The following is an 18,830-nucleotide window of genomic DNA, read 5'->3' as shown; positions in this document are numbered from 1 at the left end:
TTAAACACCTCCAGGAATGGGGACTCCACCACCTCCCTGGGCAGCCCATTCCAATGCCTAACAACCCGTTCTGTAAAGAAATGTTTCCTAATATCCAGTCTAAACCTTCCCTGACGCAACTTGAGGACATTCCCTCTTGTCCTATCACTTGTTACTTGGTTAAAGAGACTCATCCCCAGCTCTCTGCAACCTCCTTTCAGGTAGTTGTAGAGGGCGATGAGGTCTCCCCTCAGCCTCCTCTTCTCCAGACTAAACAACCCCAGTTCCCTCAGCCGCTCCTCGTACGACATGTGCTCCAGACCCTTCACCAGCTTCGTTGCCCTTCTCTGGACACGCTCGATTAATTCAGTGTCCCTTTTGTAGTGAGGGCCCCCAAACTGAACACAGTAATAGAGGTGCAGCCTCACCAGTGCTGAGTACAGGGTTAAAATCACTTCCCTTCCCTGATGGCCACGCTATTTCTGATATAAGCCAGGATTCCATTGGCCTTCTTGGCCACCTGGGCACACTGCTGGCTCATGTTCAGCAGGCTGTCAATCAAGGGTCCCAGGTCCCTCTCTGACTGGCAGCTCTCCAGCCACTCCTCCCCAAGCCTGTAGCGCTGCTGGGGGTTGTTTTGGCTGAAGTGCAGAACCTGGCATTTGGCCTTATTGAAACTCCTACAGTTGGCCTTAATCTATTGCTCCAGCCTGTCCAGATCTCTCTGCAGAGCCTCCCTACCCTCGAGCAGATCAACACTCCCACCCAACTTGGTGTCATCTGCAAACTTACTGAGGGTGCACTCAATCCCCTCGTCTAGATCATCAATAAAGATGTTAAACAGGAGTGGCCCCAAAACCGAGCCCTGGGGGACACCACTTGTGACTGGCCACCTACTGGATTTAACTCCGTTCACCACAACTCTTTGGGCCCGGCCATCCAGACAGTTTTTTTTACCCAGCAAAGCGTGTGCCCATCCAAGCCGTGAGCAGCCAGTTTTGCCAGGAGAATGCTGTGGGAAACAGTGTCAAAGGCCTTACTGAAGTCAAGGTAAATAACATCCACAGCCTTTCCCTCCTCCAATAAGCAGGTCGCCCTGTTGTAGAAGGAGATCAGGTTTGTCAAGCAGGACCTGCCTTTTATAAACCCATGCTGACTGGGCCTGATCATCTGGTTGTCCCACATGTGTTGTATGATGATACTCAGGATGAGCTGCTCCATCAGCTTCCTGGGCACCGAAGTCAAGCTGACAGGCCTGTAATTTCCTGGATTGTCCTTCTGACCCTTCTTATATATGGGCGTCACATTGGCCAATTTCCAATCTGTCGGGACCTCCCCGGTCAGCCAGGACTGCTGGTAAATGATGGAAAGCGGCTTGGCGAGCACCCCAGCCAGCTCCTTCAGCACCCTTGGGTGTATCATCCGGTCCTATAGACTTGTGTGTGTGTATGTGATGCAGCAGGTCACTGATTATCTCCTCCTGGAATGCTGGTGTTTCATTCTCTGTCTTCTGGCTGAGGAGGTTGGATTCCCTCAGTACAACTAGTCTTGCTATTAAAGACTGATCAAAGAAGGCATTAAACACCTCAGCCTTTTCCTCATCACTTGTTACTATGTTTCCTCCTGTGTGTAGGAGGATGATTTCCACCCTGCATAGCCTCACAGCATCTTTGTAATCATTGTGAGTGGCTAGCCCCTTCTTCTAAAAGCTGTAATCTCTCCTTTTTTCCCTGAGTTGCAGCCAAAGCTCCCGGTTTAGCCAGGGTGGTCTTCTTTGGCACTGGCTTCTTTTATAGCACCTGGGGACAGCCAGCTCCTGTGCCATAATATTGTGACAACCTATCTATGTAAAATATGAAAAATAAGTTTTTACTTATTTTTAATGAAGGTCAACACTCTTAGTGAACATATGTTTTTAAAAAGCACACAGTTTTTCAGCAAAGACTCTCCCTTCTTTTAGGAAAAAGAAAAGTGATAACAGCAGATAGCTTTAACGGTGCATCTCTAAGCAGTTGACAAAATTAGGTCTGTTGTTTGGGCTGTTGAGTACTATTAAAGGCCAAAGTCACAACTCCTAGAGCAATGGATTATAATGCTATTCAGAGATGTCCTTCAGCCTGAAATATGAGGTAAGTCACAGTTCATCTTTCCTCTCTTTCTCCATTTGCAACATACTAATCTCCTTTAAAAGTGTTTTTAGATAAGCTAATGGAAGCTGATAGAATTCATACATGCTACCATATGAACTGTAATGAAAATTACATTTCTTTAGAAAAACCTGGAAATGGTACACTCCAGAATCTTATTAATTTATTACCACAGAAAATATTACAAGTGATGTTATGAAATTTCTTGAAAACTAACCCAATGCTCAGCACTAGTGTGCTGTGTGGAACAGCCCTGTTAGATGGGTTGAGTAACTGTTTTTGGTTTTCCCTAAAGCAAATGAATTGCTCTCTTGAACGGACGTGAATTCTGAAATAATTGATTTTTTTTCCATTCAAATAACATATTGGAACCTTACTGGAAAGATAACCTATTCCTCAGTGTCAGTGCTGAGATAGTTGCTGAGCTTTGTGAAAGAAGAAATACTTCTAGGAGTAATTCATGGGCTACACAGTCGCTGTGGTATGGCTTTCTTTTCCTCCCCATTTGTAACTTAACGGTGCAGGTGGAGCATATTTTGAGTGCAGTAGAAATGAAACACTACTCAAAGAATGTTTGACATCTAATGTCTGTTTCCATGGGCATCTTAAGTAATTTGTAAAAAATACTTTTATTAAAAAGTTCACACTGCATAGTCTTTTTCCATGATGTTATAATAATACAGGGAAATTCCCTTCAACAGAACTGTATCCGAAGGGAAGTTGATTTACAGCTCTTTCATTGGCTGCTGTAATTGAGAAGGGCAGAGTGAATGGTTGCTACTGGTGTGACAGAGATGGAAAAAGGAACTTATTCTTAGGGTAAAGCTGGGTTATCAAGCTCTAGGGCCTTATTTCATTTCAGCAAAATCACTCAGTATTTCTGCACTGTGGTTATATGGCTGTCAGGATAAGCCTTTGGCCTGTCAATGGGGCTTGGGTACACTGTATGATTCAGCCCTCCTTGTGCATCAGTAACGACTTTTTGGGTTACACAAATCATTTCCAAACCCTTCTAGTGTGGTGGTTGTCAAGATCAGGTTGCCCTTTTACATAGCCAAGTGAAACAGACTTCGCAGCCTTGGAAAAAAGCTCAAGAAAATGTGAAAGGCAATACAGAAATTCTCTGAACACTCAGTGCGCTGTAGAATAGATTAAATCCTGAGAATTCCTGGACTAGTAGGATGAGTCTGCAGTGTTTTTTTCCCTTTTTCCACCTCAGTTACACATTTCTGACATGTTTTACCAGGCTGCAAATTCTGGCTAAGCAGTTCCCTAGCACTGTTCCCACACTCTGCTTGTTATCAGCAATGCTGTCTCCCCGCTCATCAGGTTCAGAAATTATTACTGTATTTGGAACTTCACTTTCCACCGAGCAGGAAAAAATGTTAGTACTAAAATAAAATATTATTGAAAAGGGTGTATCTGGATTGAGGGAGTTGGTCTGAAAAGGGTCAAAAATCTGTCCCAGATGAGGAAGAGTGGGACTCAGTTGAACTGGGAACAGAAATAATTTGCCAGGCTAGTGGTGATGCCCTTAGCAATGGGATTGGGCCCAGTAAGAAAGGATAACCATTTGCCCTGTGTGGGAGGTGGTCATCTGATCTTTCAACACCCAGTATAATTCTCAATTCAACATATTCAGGAAAAAAATATTTTCAAACACATAGTTATTGAATAATCCAAGTTGGAAGGGACCTCAAAGTCTCTAGTCCAGCCTCCTGCTCAAAGCAGAGTCATCTTTAACATTGAAAAAGAAAAGAAACAAAATGCAGACATTAGGTAAAAGAAAAAGTCTAAATCCACACTGTACCTGCTTCTTTCATAAGAATCATACTCTTTTTTGAATTTGCTGCAAAGTACCAAAATTTATTTCCTCTAAATTATCTCTCCCTGTGTCATTTCCTCTAGCCTCTTTTCCTTTGGAATCATCTGAAATATCCTGCAGTGACTTCTCTCACTGAGGCAAAGGGCCTACTGTATCCACCTGCAGTTATAGCTATCCTAAAGGATTTTCATGCACAGAACTTCTCGTATTACAAGTTCAGTGTAGCCGTGGGCAACATATTTCTAATTTGCCTATTGTGCTATACCTACTGTGGTTGTGTTGTGCTGCAAGAAGTGGTACAAGGGAGAAGTCTTCTGCACTGTCCAATGTATTTTCATTACCCGGACTCATGATAACCAGAGTCTCAGAAGTGTGACTAGGAATTGAATAAAATTACATGGATGAAACCATAAATAAGGGTGTGGAGTTTCAGTAAGCTCCCTGACATTTCTGACAACTTAGATCTAAGAGCAGTGCTGGCTCTCTCAAAGGAGTCATGGGGAGCTGTACCTTACCAGAAAACAGAGAAATACTCATCAGAGACTTAGTGCACCCCAGCATAGAAGAAAATGCTGTGTAATGACTGCTTTCATCCAGAGCTTCCATGACCATTGCCTCATTTCTAAGTAGCACTGCTCCCTCACCCGCTTCCTCTCAGGCTGTTGCTTTTCAGCCATACAGGTTGTTTAATTTGTTTCCAGATAATATATCCTCTCAATGTTTCTGTAAGTGCTTCCAGTAGCCTTTTCACTTCTGGCAGCTGTGGTAACTTGTGCTCCTAGGATGGAGCTCAGCTCTGGCCCTCACATGGAAGGAAGATGCATAAAATTTTCACTTACAGCCATTGAAGCCCACAGTTATACAAGACCCTAAACATACCAACAGTCTGAAAAACAGTATTGGTCTCTCGCTTCTCCTAAACCATCCAGAAATTCAGTAAGCAGTGGGACGGTAGTGGAGAAATATAATGTTAGTTATGCAGGACCTTGTTTTATCTCTAATGACTAAAGAATGCTTAACAGTGTATGTTTGGAAAAATGTATGGTTGGGGTGTTAGGTGATGATATGGCTTTCTGGATTATGACACTCGAGTTGTTCAAAACACCTGTAATCTCATTCTTGGCAACTGTCATTCACACATGGAACAATACAAAAGGGCAGGAAATGGCATGTTTTCCTTAGGAATTTATGAAAGCAGAGGAGGGAAGAATGAAACTCTGGTGGCTGTAATTTGATGCATGAGTGCTGATGAACCAGTCTTCATAAAGTAGATGAAAAAACACCCAAAGATCTTTATCTAGATGACCCATAAGTACCACCAAATTACTTCAGTCAGTGACTTGATTTTGATACTGCATCAATTTCCACTTCTTGGAAATGAGCATTTAATTTTTGGTTATTTAATTTTCATATCTTTTCATCAGGCCTTTATTCGAGGGTGGAAAAGAGTTTAATGGCACATTATATCAAAATTCATTTTGTCTTCATTCTCCTTTTTCTTTAGTCCATTGCTAGGCAAGCCTTTCTATCTAACCTGATACTCTTGATTTGTCCATCCTTTCTACTAAGACGTCTGCCATTGTAGCTTACAGAAGGTAGCTACAGCTACATTTTGGTATTAAACTGGTACAGTGGACCCCTTTAAAGTCCCTTTCTTACTGTAGTTACCATTGAAGGAAAATTACTGATCATCATATTGAGCTCATGCAACCTTTTCATTTTGAGTATTTCTCAAGAATGAACCCCAGCTTTTATAACCCCTTTTGTGCTGGTTTGCGATGTAGAAGGTGGCTGGCATCAGGCTGTATCCTGACACCTTTGTAGGAGTCCAGTGACAGTTGTATTTCAGGTAGCTGACTGATTACTCTGACTCTGTTTTGTGGGTTATATTTCTTGTTTGTTGCTTAACTTAAATCTTATTCTACAGATAAAAGAGTTGCCATTTTGTCACTATGGACTTTAAAACTTCAGTGGCTTTGACTTTAAAGTCCTACTTTACAATGAAGATTCCCTAGGAGAAAAAGAAAAGGATCAGAGTCTCTCATCATTAACCAAAATAGGAAGTGATATCTGTAACTAGGGTATAAGCAATTCTCTGACAATTCAGGCTAATTAAGTTTTCACTGTGAATTGCCACAGAGGCTTTTATGACAGCAAAGAGACCAGTAGTTCCACCTTTGAAGTCCCTAAGTATAAAAATGTGCTTTCTTTAACAGTCTAAGTTCAGACCTTACTTAAATTATAAAACCAAGTCAATGATCACAAGATCAGAATGTGTCTTCATACTTACTAACAACTAACTGAAAATCACTTCCCAAAAGCTTCAAGATGTAGTGAATAAAACATAAGTCATGTTACTCTCTTCTCTCAGCACACACTTTGGTATTGAGACATAAGCACTGACTGCAAAGTGGAGTTTGAACAAGACTTTGCATCTTATACTGCCAAACTTTGAATAACATCAACGCCCAAAAGCTATCACAAGTTAGACTAGGAGAAACAAAATTCTTTCAGTAAAATGAATTAAGATATTTGCTTTTGGGGTATAGTCTTATCTTCTTAATTTTATTATAAGGCACAAAAATTCTCATATAAGTGAGAACCAAGGATTCTTCATTTTCACTGATTTTCCCTTTAACTTGAATAAAAATATCACTGTGGGGGAGTGAGGGAGAGGGGAGAAGTACAGAGAATCTGCTCTTCTTTGTTTCTAATTCCAAGCTCAGTTACATCTACAAGTATAAGTTGGCAGTTCTGTAGAAGTCTGTGGAGATAGGCCAGTTTTATAGTAGTCTGGGAGAAGAACTAGGTACTAATCTGCCTAAAGAAGCATATCAGCTGCAATAAGACTGCAGGACTTGTTACAACTGTGGAAAACTGAATATCATTAGCTTCCCCTCATTTATTTTACTGTTAGGCTTGCAGCATTTGTGTTGAAGTGGCACAATGAGCATAAAAACAGTCTGCTTATGTCCTGTATTTCTCCTTGACATTATTAGCTAAAAAATTAAGGCATAGATTGCCTTGGTAAAAGGTAAGCTGCCATTCACATTTTTCTACAGAATAGAAAAATATCTTTTTGCCCATTTATTTCTATGAATATATTTATTGTAAGGTGAGTGGTACAGCTGGCTTATAAAAAGAGAGAATGGAAATGGCATTATAAGGCACTTTTACATAGGCTTTTAAATAGCAATTATCATAATATTTCTAACGAATATACGGAGCACATCATTCTCCCTGTTTCTTAGGACCATAGGCTAGGTGTCATCTTTGACCTTTATTTCCTCTTATGCAGGTTTTCTCACTAAGATTGCCACAAAGTTATTGCCCATACCCAGCTGATATAAAGAGAACCTTTAGAAAACAGTGTTTCATATTTGTCCAGTATCTGCCAGTTTGTCTTATCCCCATTATTTTTGTATGTAGCTCACAAGATTTTTGACATTACTTATGAACTGCTGTTGAGAGACTGGAATTGAGACTGAAACTTTGCTTATAGCACCAAGTTTGAATGTTGTCTAGAAGGAGCACTCAGTACCATGCAGACAGGTATATTCAATCACTGGAGAGAAAATCCTCCTTTCTTAGCAATAAGAAAAGCAAACACTAGTTGTAAAGACCGCTGTAATGAACACATCAGGAGGAATTTTGAATGCCTGGTCTAGCAAAAGTGGAGTTGGTTTCTCCTCTGTCTTACAACTTGCCCTGCTGTATATACTGCGCAATAAGAGATTGCACTTTTCTTTCACTGAATAGCATGATAGAGAAATGTTTCACAGCACAGTATTTTCCATCATGTTGATGACAGGGTCAGGCACAAAAGAGTGACAAATCCCACCTAAGTGGCATCACCTTGAAATCCTGGTGAAGCAGCTGTTGTGCCCAGTGTTCCTTGTGGGGAATTCAGGGAGAAAGCAGCAATTATCACAAATGGGAATTTCAAATGTTAATAAAGAGAATATGATCTGTGGAACACACTTCCAGTTTTTTCAGACTTCTGTATAATACCTACCATAAATTTATTATATATTTACACAGCAGTACCTAATGCATGTCTCAGTAACAAAATTTAAAATCATGTATTTTTAATCTTTATCTGCAACTATTTCTCATTCTTAAAATTGTGTTTGAGCAACAAGTCTATGGGTTTTATGGAATGCAATTTCTATTAAGAAGATAAGGATATTCATTTTAATTGTGCAGAAATAGGGTACTGACATTCTGATTCTGTTCATACAAACAGGAGTTTATGATTTGCCCTGTAGAGCTCAAACAACCATCTCCCCATCTATACTTATTGATAATTCTCAAGATGTCCTCAGACTAATATTGCTTTTGTAGAAGACCATTTCCTGCAGTCAATCAGGGCACCTTTCATGAATTGCTTTGCCATTTATTAAGCACTAAACAAATGGTCCAAAGCAGATAAATGCTGTTTCTGAGGCCAGTACAGATAATTGAAAGCAAGATAATAAATTAACTTCAAGTCCTCTGATTACGTACATTAGAATTAAGACAATAACTATGTGCTAAGTGATGGGGTTAATATAAAAAATTTAGGGTTAGTATAAAAAATGCAGAGGCCAAAAGGGATAAGCTTGGCTAACTGTGCTCCAAACATGTCAGTAGCGAGTATCAGGTTATGTCCTTTCACTTTGTCTAAGGAGGTTTCTCTGAAGGACTTTGGTCACTTTCTGTCTCATTTTGTCTTTTATACCCATTGCCACTGATAGAGCTTTTGCAAAGATTAAAAGAAAAGGATGATGGACATTTCTGAAAAGCATGTAATTAGTTGTACATTAGTGAGCTTTCAGATATCAGCTGGAGCAGCTCTGCTTTTTATAAACATTCAACAGAAGCCAGCCATTGTCATGAGTATCAACTTGCTTTCTTGTAGTCCCTCAAATTGCTATGGGTACTACACAATTATATTTGTTTTAACTGGAAGTCTACCACATATTTGTGGTGACAGGTGGCAAGTTTCAAACTGTCAGACTTTAAATACACACCTTTGGAGAGAAAGTTCAGGTCAGAATAACTCATCATGTGTTCTCACCAAAGGTCATTACCTTGCTGTGTATTTAAACTAACTACAAAGGAACACTCAAGCTGTGTAAGATTTTATTGGGTCTTCTCTCCCACAATGAAACATCTGAGTGTCAGGGAATCTCTGAGAGTAAAGACACTTTGAATATATTGGGAGAATGATATTAGGAAAAGGTTCTTCACTGAGAGGGTGCTCGATCACTGGAACAGGTTCCCCAGGGAAGTGGTCACAGCCTCAAGCCTGTCAGAGTTCAAGGAGCATCTGGACAACGCTCTTTTAGTCATATGATTTAGTTCTAGGTAGTACTGCCAGGAGCAGGGAGTCGGACTTGATGATCCGTATGGTCCCTTCCAACTTAAGGTATTCTATGATTCTATGACAATAAAAGGAGATATTGTCAATGGTTATTGTATAGGAGTTGTATACACTATAGTAGTATATTACAATGGTAGTTGTGTTTATAATCGGTTTATTTTTTTAATGTGTGACACAGTTGAACAATACGATTTTGATCTCACTTAGATGTAAAATCAGTACAACTTTTCAAAGGAGCTGCTTGAATTATTTCTACCATTCTCCCCAAGGACACAATCAAATCAGACCTAGGAATTTTTGGTGATGCTTTCAAGTAATATAAGTAGATTGTCTCAAGAGAGATGTGCAAAACAGCTCTGTGTAATTTCTACTTTACATTTTCATGACAAACAAATCTCAGACCAGTTTTCCAAGAAATTTGATATGGATGATGATCCTTCCGAGTCAACTGGCCAATTTATGGGTCAGAAACAAAATAATTTGTTAGGAAGGTTGGTGACATTTGGCCATCCAACTAAATTCTTTGGGACATTGGAATATGAAGTTAAATTCTTGGGCCGTTAATCTGTGAAAGCTCAGGGTGAGAAAGAAAGATTTTACAACCGAGAAAATTATCTCCTTTCTGATATATGACCTGTGAGTTTTTTAATAAGTGAGAACCTTCCATATTGTCCGTAAAATCCAGTTGTGGCTGCCCCCTCCCTGGAAATGTTCAAGGCCAGGTTGGATGGGGCTTTGAGCAACCTGGTCTAGTGGAAGGTGTCCCTGCCCATGGCTGGTGGTTTGGAACTAGGTGATCTTTAAGGGCCTTTCCAGGCAAATCATTCTATTATTCTATGAAAATGAGCAGTGGACAGCACGTTCAATGACAGAACCACGGGATCCGTGGAATAGAAAAATATTTGCTTGGCAAAATGAGTGGCATATGCCATTATGAGGATTAAATCCTAGTAGTACCACTACAAAGGTTTTCTAATTGTGCCCATAAAGCAGGATTACACAATGACCAGCAATATTTTCAAAACAGACTTAGTAAACCCCTCATTTTAACATGTCCATAAATAGAACACAAAGAAAAAATTTATTTCCCTTTGTCATCTTTTTGCATGCCACATACTAAAATCATTCACAGAATAAACCTGGCTGTATCATCTAAACCAGGATTCTCAGCTTTCCCTAAACAATTCCTGGCAGACATTTCTCTAACTTGTTCTCAGATATCCCCAGTGAGAAACCTTGCACAGCGTACGCACACGATGCATCCCAGTACTCACCTATCCTTAGAACTAGAAATTATTTCCCAATGTCTAACCTAAATCCAATCTCTCATCTACTTTACTCACACACTTGAGATCTCTCATTTGCTGTTTCTCAGGATACTGCAACCCCAAAACATTTGAGGTGACCTGCAATATATGCAATAAATCTTGTCACTAGGACACTGAGTGAAAGATTACTGTTTTTTATGTACTGAAATGAAAATGCAAAGCTTGACATTTATGTCTGTTTCTGCTCTTTATCTGCTGTTTCTGCATGGCTTCTAGCACTGTTTCTCAGTCACGGTTATCAGTCTAAAATGTGACTATGACTACAATAAGGCTCCTTGTGCCTCCATGCAGTCATATACCTCAGAAGGCCAGGCTTCTGTTATTTCTGACATAAAGAATACTGTTTAGAAAAAGGTGTAGCAGGTATATCCTACAGAAACCTGCAGTCCTACTTACACTGATGTGATTCTATTTCAAGGTTTTTGTACAGTTTCTGACTGTAGCTCTTCTGTTATATTTTGTTCGACACTTGCCTCTGAAGATATGTGAAGTAGCAAGTGTCCCATTACCTGGTATTAGCAGGAGAAAGTTATCTTTATGATGATTCCTTGGCACAATTTTAATATACATCATAGAAATTATATTTGGAAAATCATGTTCCTTGCCAAGTTTTTGTGTGCTTAGTATAATTAAAATTTGCAGTGTTTATCTTATTTTGCCTACCTTTATGCAAAAAATACTGTAGTTAGACAATTTGCCATTTGGAAGTAGTAACAAATTATTTTAATCCAAAGCATTGTAATTTGAATCAGTAGGAATTCAGGTTGCCAGAAAGCTATTATTGCTATGTCTAGCAGCACCTATTCTTCAAGTTGCAAACATTGCCTTGCCCTGGCAGACATCACGAAGTGATCAACTGCTTAGGTAACTCACAGATCCTGAGAAAACGCCTTTCTGAATCCATTGATCTACAATAACGACACAGAGGACAGAAGTTTGACAGCCAAACATAACATTCATGTTAATTTTTATTTGTTCATTTAAAGTATTATTGTTCTCATAATAAATTATATTTTTTAAAACAATTTAAAACTTTCAAAACCAAAGGCTTTTCTTCTTTGCAGTACTTAAATATAAAATGGTGAAATGAAAAAGGCGTGTATTTGTTATTATCTACAAGCTCATCAATGAACTTCCTCAGTGTGGTGGTTTAGGCCCTGCCAGGACTCAAGACCACGCTGCTGCTGCCCCTCGCCCACCCTCGTACCGGATGGGGCAGAATGAAATACAAACCCTGGGGTTGACATAAGGAGAGTTTTAATACAACAGTGTAACAACAAAACGAACAACAACAATAACAATAACAGTAATAACAATGAACAGAACAAGAGATATACCGATACAGCTGTGAGGGCACCGACCAACACTAAAAAGCCGTCTACTGATCTTCCCGTGCTTGGGCGCCCGTACCTGACGTCAACATGGTATTGAATAACCTAGCTAGAACTCCCTCCCCACTACTGGGGAAACTTAACCCTATCCTAGCTGAACCAGGACATAATCCATCCCTTTATTCTATACCATCTGTATCATGCCCAGCTGCCATTTAGCAATTAACAATAACAAAAAAACCAATTAACTAAAGCACAATATAATTCATGGCATGTTCTCACCTAAAATCAAGTCCCCTTGTGGTACGCATTGGACCTCTCCATCCTCCTGCATCACCCAGGTCCTTGAGCAAAAGCAATCCCGTGGATGGGTTTGCCTTTGCCTGGAGCAGGACTAACCCAGACCATTTTTCCCAGCACACTCAGAAAGCCTAGGCCTTTTGCAGTCCTAAGTATTGTCATGAGGAAGAAATTCTGTGCAGTGCAAAGCAAAAGCAAACAGAAAATATCCTGAGATACTATTAATGCTTCAACATCATGGCATTCCAGCAGACATACTCATGGTATTAAAACACTCGCTTGTGCCTCAGGAAGTGCCCTGACTCTCATCAAGTATCTCATTACCACAATTAAGCAATCTTTGCCTTTCAGTAGTTAGAGTAATCCAGGAGTTAACTTCATTAACTAGTCTATTTTAATAAATTTGTGATTTATGTACAAGTAAAATAAGTGTCAGTTTGTAAATCTCTACTCATAGCTGCTAAGTAGCCTACAAACAAACACAGATTCTAAGATGAGACTCTAATAACTGAGTCTAATTTGTCTTAAATCCCTGAAGTCCTGCAGTACATGTCAGATGCCCAGTAGATGATTCACAGCTTGCTGACTAAAATGAAAAAGAACCCTTGGGTTACTGGAGCTAATAAATAACATTGCAGATTTCTGCCATTAAATGCTGCTGAAGTGCTATAATGGAAGAATGACAGAATCAGCTTTTTCATTCTTTAATACTGATGCACAGAGTTAATGATTTAACACTGACACCTCTCACACAGGAAGACACCTTTCATTCCTGAAGAGCCTCATGGCTGACTGATCTGATTTGCAGTAGATCTGTCGCTAACTAGCCCTGGGCTGAATGACACCACTGTTTTAAGAATGAAAAGGACTTCAGTGCACAAAGTGTAAATATGGTTTTTTTTCCAGGTGAAAATATGGGGAAGGGGGGAACTTGTTAAATAGCACATAGAAATGATGAGCTAATGCATTCATTGTTCCAAAATATATGTTTGATAAGACTATTGGAAAAGAGAAAATGGATACCTCCCAGAGTCAACTCCAGATATAGTGAAGTATGAGATGAAATCAGAAAGGCACCACCAGCAGCATTAGAAAAACACATTCTTCAGCCATTATACACAGCTATTTCTTATTACAGAAAAAAAAATGAGCACTTTGTAAAAAGCATGTAAGTCATTTATATTTAGTACATTCTGCAAGACAATGAATGGCAATCATTTCTAAAATCTTTCTAATGAAAACAAATTTGCAAAAATAAACTTGTCAGATTTACTGCATGTATGCATTTTGTAATTTTTGCAAATATGTAGAGAAACCTGATGACCTTTTACTTCTTTATTGCGTACAAGAAATTCACTGCAATTCTTTTAAGAAAGACTTTATCTTCTCATTAATTTTGGTGCTTCTGCATGTTTTTATATGAAGATACAGATGAGAATTGTACTAATAACTATATCAAGATGTTTATAGGATCATACTGTCGTCTTGTAATTTGTTTCTTTCAACTATTATCTTTTCTGTCTTCTTACAGAAGCACTTCAATTTATTTAAACATTTTGCTAATCTCTTCTTTTGCTGTGATTCAGAATAGTAGCTGCCATGGCATGTCACCTCCAGCTATTGGAGTTCTTGTATGTTTTATTGTAATATAAGATACTGCACATCACAGGAAAATTTTTCTAGTTGTAGAAAACAACAGTTGTACAGTAGATGAGCTCCCTCTGAAAGAATCCAGGAAAATGCAACTGTATCAGTCTACAGATTGTCTTTCCATTAGATAGAAAAACAAAAGCCCATGTACATGACAATACAATTTGCCACCACTGCACCCTTAAGGAGTGGAGTTTCCATATCCTTAACATCTTAGACTGTCATTAAGATACATATAGGCTATAAAATAATACAACAGTGAAATGAGAACACTTTCATGTTGAAACATCTTTGATAATGAAAATTAATAGCAAAGACCTCACGCCTTTCTGTAGAAGATAGAATTATTCTCCAAAATCTTCACAGCAACCCCTTCCACTTGGCATAGAGATGTTATTGTCATTGTTATAATCATATTATTTATACACTGTCTGTTTATAGATGAGGCAGCTGTGTGCCTGTAGTTGCCTATTTCAGCTGGAAGTAAAAGACACTGGACACAATACTGTTCAATACACCTAGCAGGCTTGGAGGCATGACTGAGTCACATGGGCCCACAGACCTGAAGCATGGAGAATCCAGAAGGGGCCAGGAGGGCAATGTACACCTTTCAAATGTCACTCACTAAATGTAGGTCCCTCAGAGTGTGACTGACACAGAGCACGAGTACTTTGCCCCCTCCCTCATGGCCTTCTCTCCACAGCACTTCCTGCCTCTCACTCTTGTGAACCCACCCACGAGCTTCTTTACCTCTCTTTATTCAAAGTATTGCTAACTACATCCTTTAACTTCATTCTTTACAGCACAGGGGCCCTCTGCCATGATTTCTTATTATTTTACAAACCCAAATTTGTCTAAGCCATCCTGTCACACAACAGGTTTGATCCTCCTTTCGAAGCACATTCCTGACATACTTGACTGCTCCTCATCTGCTTCTGCTCCTCTTTGCTCATTTCAAGAGCCAACAGAAGAGCTGGTTGAGGTCTCCTGGGCTGATTAACATAGACACTACAAATATTCGAAGCTTAGGTATAAATTGTCATGGATGGTCCCCAGCTGAGTTTGGGGACAAACTGATCCTCTGGAGGTGTTTGCCACTGAAATGATTTCTTGTCAGCCGGAAAGACAATCTTAGTATCTTACTTCTCAAAAAGCTGCAAATGTCACCAAGCAAGGGAAATCAGCCTGCTGCAGTGCATATATCTACCATTACCCCTTACAAGACTTCACAGGTCTACAGCTTGTGTTATGTCAAATCAATATTTTCCTTGTGAACACAGAACAGATGCACTAAATCTGTAGTTATTTTAAAAATAAGCTTAATTTCATTTATTATATCAGTTCTCGTATCTTGCATTACTGAAGATCTCATAAGACAATTCACTACATCAGCAAGTCAGCTGAGAGAGGAAAGGATTTTATCTTACAGTGCTACTGACAAGGCACTTAGATCAGCAGCAAATATTTTGACCAAATATCTGACTTCCCAACAAAGCTTTAAAGAATATCATTTAACTAAGGGATACTTTCCTGTGATATAGTGGGGTTATATTCTATTTTCAGAGCTTAATCCATCAGTGCTGATTCTGAGACAATTTCTCAGGTGTTATGGACTAAATCTTTCTCTAAATAACATTCATAACATAAATATGAAATAGTTCCACTGTTGTCCTGTTGGAAATCTAAAAGTGGTAACAAGCACAGGGTAATATTTTTTTTCCATGGAGTAAACATTAGAAAAAGTTATGGTAAGTGTAGAATTACATATTTCTAAATACTTCGTGTGTATATATGTATGAAATACTCTTTACTGTGGTCATCATGAAGAGACATTACTGAAGGCACACATGGCTGTGAATTTCCTAACTCCCATTAAACTGTGAGGGATCACCTAAATTCTGCTGAAAATATAGAATTTGGTGGTATGCCACAGGTCTCAGCCCCAGCATTAACCCTGCATAAAGAGAAGGGAGCAAAGAGGTCTGAGTTCAGAGGAGCTGACTAAGAACAAGGGAAATGTACCATATGTGTTTTGAAAGATGGCATGAGCAGAAATGGAGGACATTGCTCCTTCCAGCTGAGGTCCATGCATTCTGGGCAGAAAGCAGTCCCTTGGTTCCTGCACACATCCCTACTGCAGCCACACAGACCTGAAAAGCCACAGTTTGACTTTTAATCTACATTAATTCCAAATTTCCAAAGGTCTCCTCTAGCTGACTACAGAGCTGAGCAATTTCCTTTGCTGCTTCTGTTCTGCATGGTTGCCTGGATACTCAGTCTCCTTGAGGATCTCGCTGATTAAAGTGCAGTTGCAATTTGGTGATTTGAAGACCCTGAACTGTCATCTAGATACGGAAATCCTTAGCAAAAAAAGAATGATTTGTCAAGTGCCTGCTTTAGCAATGTTACTTAGACACAGCTATCCACAAGAAAACTCAATGATTTACAGATTTTTCTCTTATATTGATAAACATACTACATATGAAATGAAGTTCAGTGGTGTTAAGTCACCTTTTTGTGTCATTGTGCAAAGCAGCACATTTTTGACACTATCTATTCCTATACTGTTTCTCACTCTCGTTTAATGTACAGCTTGATTACTGCTTCGAGAAACAGGTACAAACCTTTCCAATGTGAGAACATCACAGGCTAATCAGAATGTTGTGACCCTGTTTTCTTAGGGCTCTCACAAGTTCCACTTTTGATACAATTCTTGGAAAGTAGCCGCAATAAACACACCAAATTGTAGCAAGAGAGGAGCGGCACTGGGTTGGTGTCTTTCCAAATCATACAGAATTCAGAAACAACAAAGTTTCCTTCATGATGGTCAGGGGGTTTTGCCCACTTTCCTCTTTTCTAGAATTACAACATATTTAGCAGTAAAAATGACCAGAATTGGAATCCAATAAATTAATAGACAGCATGCCATGAATTTATCTAAAGCCAGCAGGTACTTTTTCCACAACGTGAAAGATTTTCCTCCATGCCTGGGTGAGGGGGGAATTATTTAGAAAAGGAAATTCAAGGCAATCTATGAAGATGAGACACTTTGCCAAAAAGTTGATTACAGGGTGTATTTCTCAATTTTATGTTTAACTGTAATTTCTCTCTCACATCTAGTAAATCTTTCCTGATACAAATTTAGGCAAAATAATTAAATTATTGAGAAAATATTTGGTCTCCAGAAACTGAAACGAGAATATACTTAATAGGTATTTCCAGTCAATTTACTTAAAGCTTGACATGAAAAGCTTACTTACAATTTTGCAATCTGGCTAGTCATCTAAATAATATGCTTTTGGGTGGGTTTTATTTTCTTTGGAATAACGAGAACATTAAATCCCTTTCCAGCAATGGTTAAAATTCTCTGAAGTCTTTAATTAAATCTCCCTTATTTTTTTAATTATCCATGACTTTTGAAAGCCTTTGAATTTTGTTCTGGCACTCATTCAGCCATTTCTGAATTACAGCAAGGCAAATAAAATGTCCTTCTTATTTCAGTAGATTTTAAGGTATCTTCATTGCTCCTATGTAACTCAAAAAAGCAGAATTGTTACAATTCAGAGCTTCCAAGGCCATCAGCTTTCTATTCTTATTCAGCAATACTTAATGTATGTGCATGATTTTAGCACATTACTGAATAAAGGTAGACTTGAGAACATAGAAAAATATTTTGTTTAGGTAAGTTTTCATATCTTTGTTAGGAACAATATAGTATGACTGTATTATTTGCATTTAGACACTCAAGTATCAGATTCAGTTTCTTGCATATTCATTTCCAGTACTGTAACATTTGTTTAATTTTATAGCTATGATCTTGCCTCCCAAATAAAAGTAATTATGCAATATACAAAGTTGTGTTGAATGTCTAGCCTTGTTTCTAACACAACAAGCATATGAATTGGAGAGAAGTAGCAGTTTCCCTTCTGTTCCACAAGGTGCATAGAATTCCTGCCTGTTTGGGAAAAAGATATAGATTTTGCATTTTTCCTGTCGCAATCCCCTTTATCCCAACATATGGAGCACCAGTTCTCCTCAGGTAGAACAACAAGCAAGGGGAATGAATAATGCCATAACAAGTCAAGACAGCAGAATGATAGAGGTCAGCTACTTGCTGGTTTTTTTGTTTGCCTTCAGATAATATATAATCATCTCTTTTTTTTTAATGCTATACACAATGATATATTTACTTCTCTTACTGATGATAAGTGGAAACCTGGATGCTGAAAGTCAGTCATCTCAATAAACTTAATTCTATCTGGTATAAACACATACATGTCTTTTCTTTAGATACTGAACAGTCTTAACAAGCTGTACTGACAGACAGTAAAATATTGGGAAAATATACACTTTGTTGCCTTTTAGGAGAGAAGGCACAGCTCATCATTTTTTTAAAATTTAAATTAACTGTACTACTGAGGTTAATCTCAGAAGATGTTAAGCAAGAAAATGACACAGCACTTAAAAGAAAATGACAAAACAAATCAATGGCAATATATTGCAATGTGACAAAGTCTCCTGTACATATGGAATAGTATTTCCCATTTATAGAACTTTGATTTTGATACAGGATGTCTGATTTCACAACCCAGGGTACAAAAGAGAGGTGACGTGTGAAAAAAGAATAGTATAATGAAGTGAGAAAACAATCTCATTCTTACGGCACTGACTGATTGGTTTTAGTCATTCTTCAGAAAACTAAATATAGAAAGGTTCAAAGAGGATTAAATATGCAGTAACTGAGGATGTCTAAAGAGGTTATGAAATGAACATAAAGTTTAATTAATTCAATAGATGAGTAACTGTTTAATAACATGATTACTTGACTTTATTGCAGATATTTCATAATATGTGTGAAACGAACACTTTAACCCTAGAAATACTGAGCTGCATGATTCACTGCTT

Source organism: Strix aluco, chromosome 1 (genome assembly GCF_031877795.1).
Source record: "Strix aluco isolate bStrAlu1 chromosome 1, bStrAlu1.hap1, whole genome shotgun sequence".
Taxonomy (NCBI): Eukaryota; Metazoa; Chordata; class Aves; order Strigiformes; family Strigidae; genus Strix; species Strix aluco.
The sequence above is the reverse complement of the archived record's forward strand: the minus strand, read 5'-3'. Positions refer to the sequence as shown.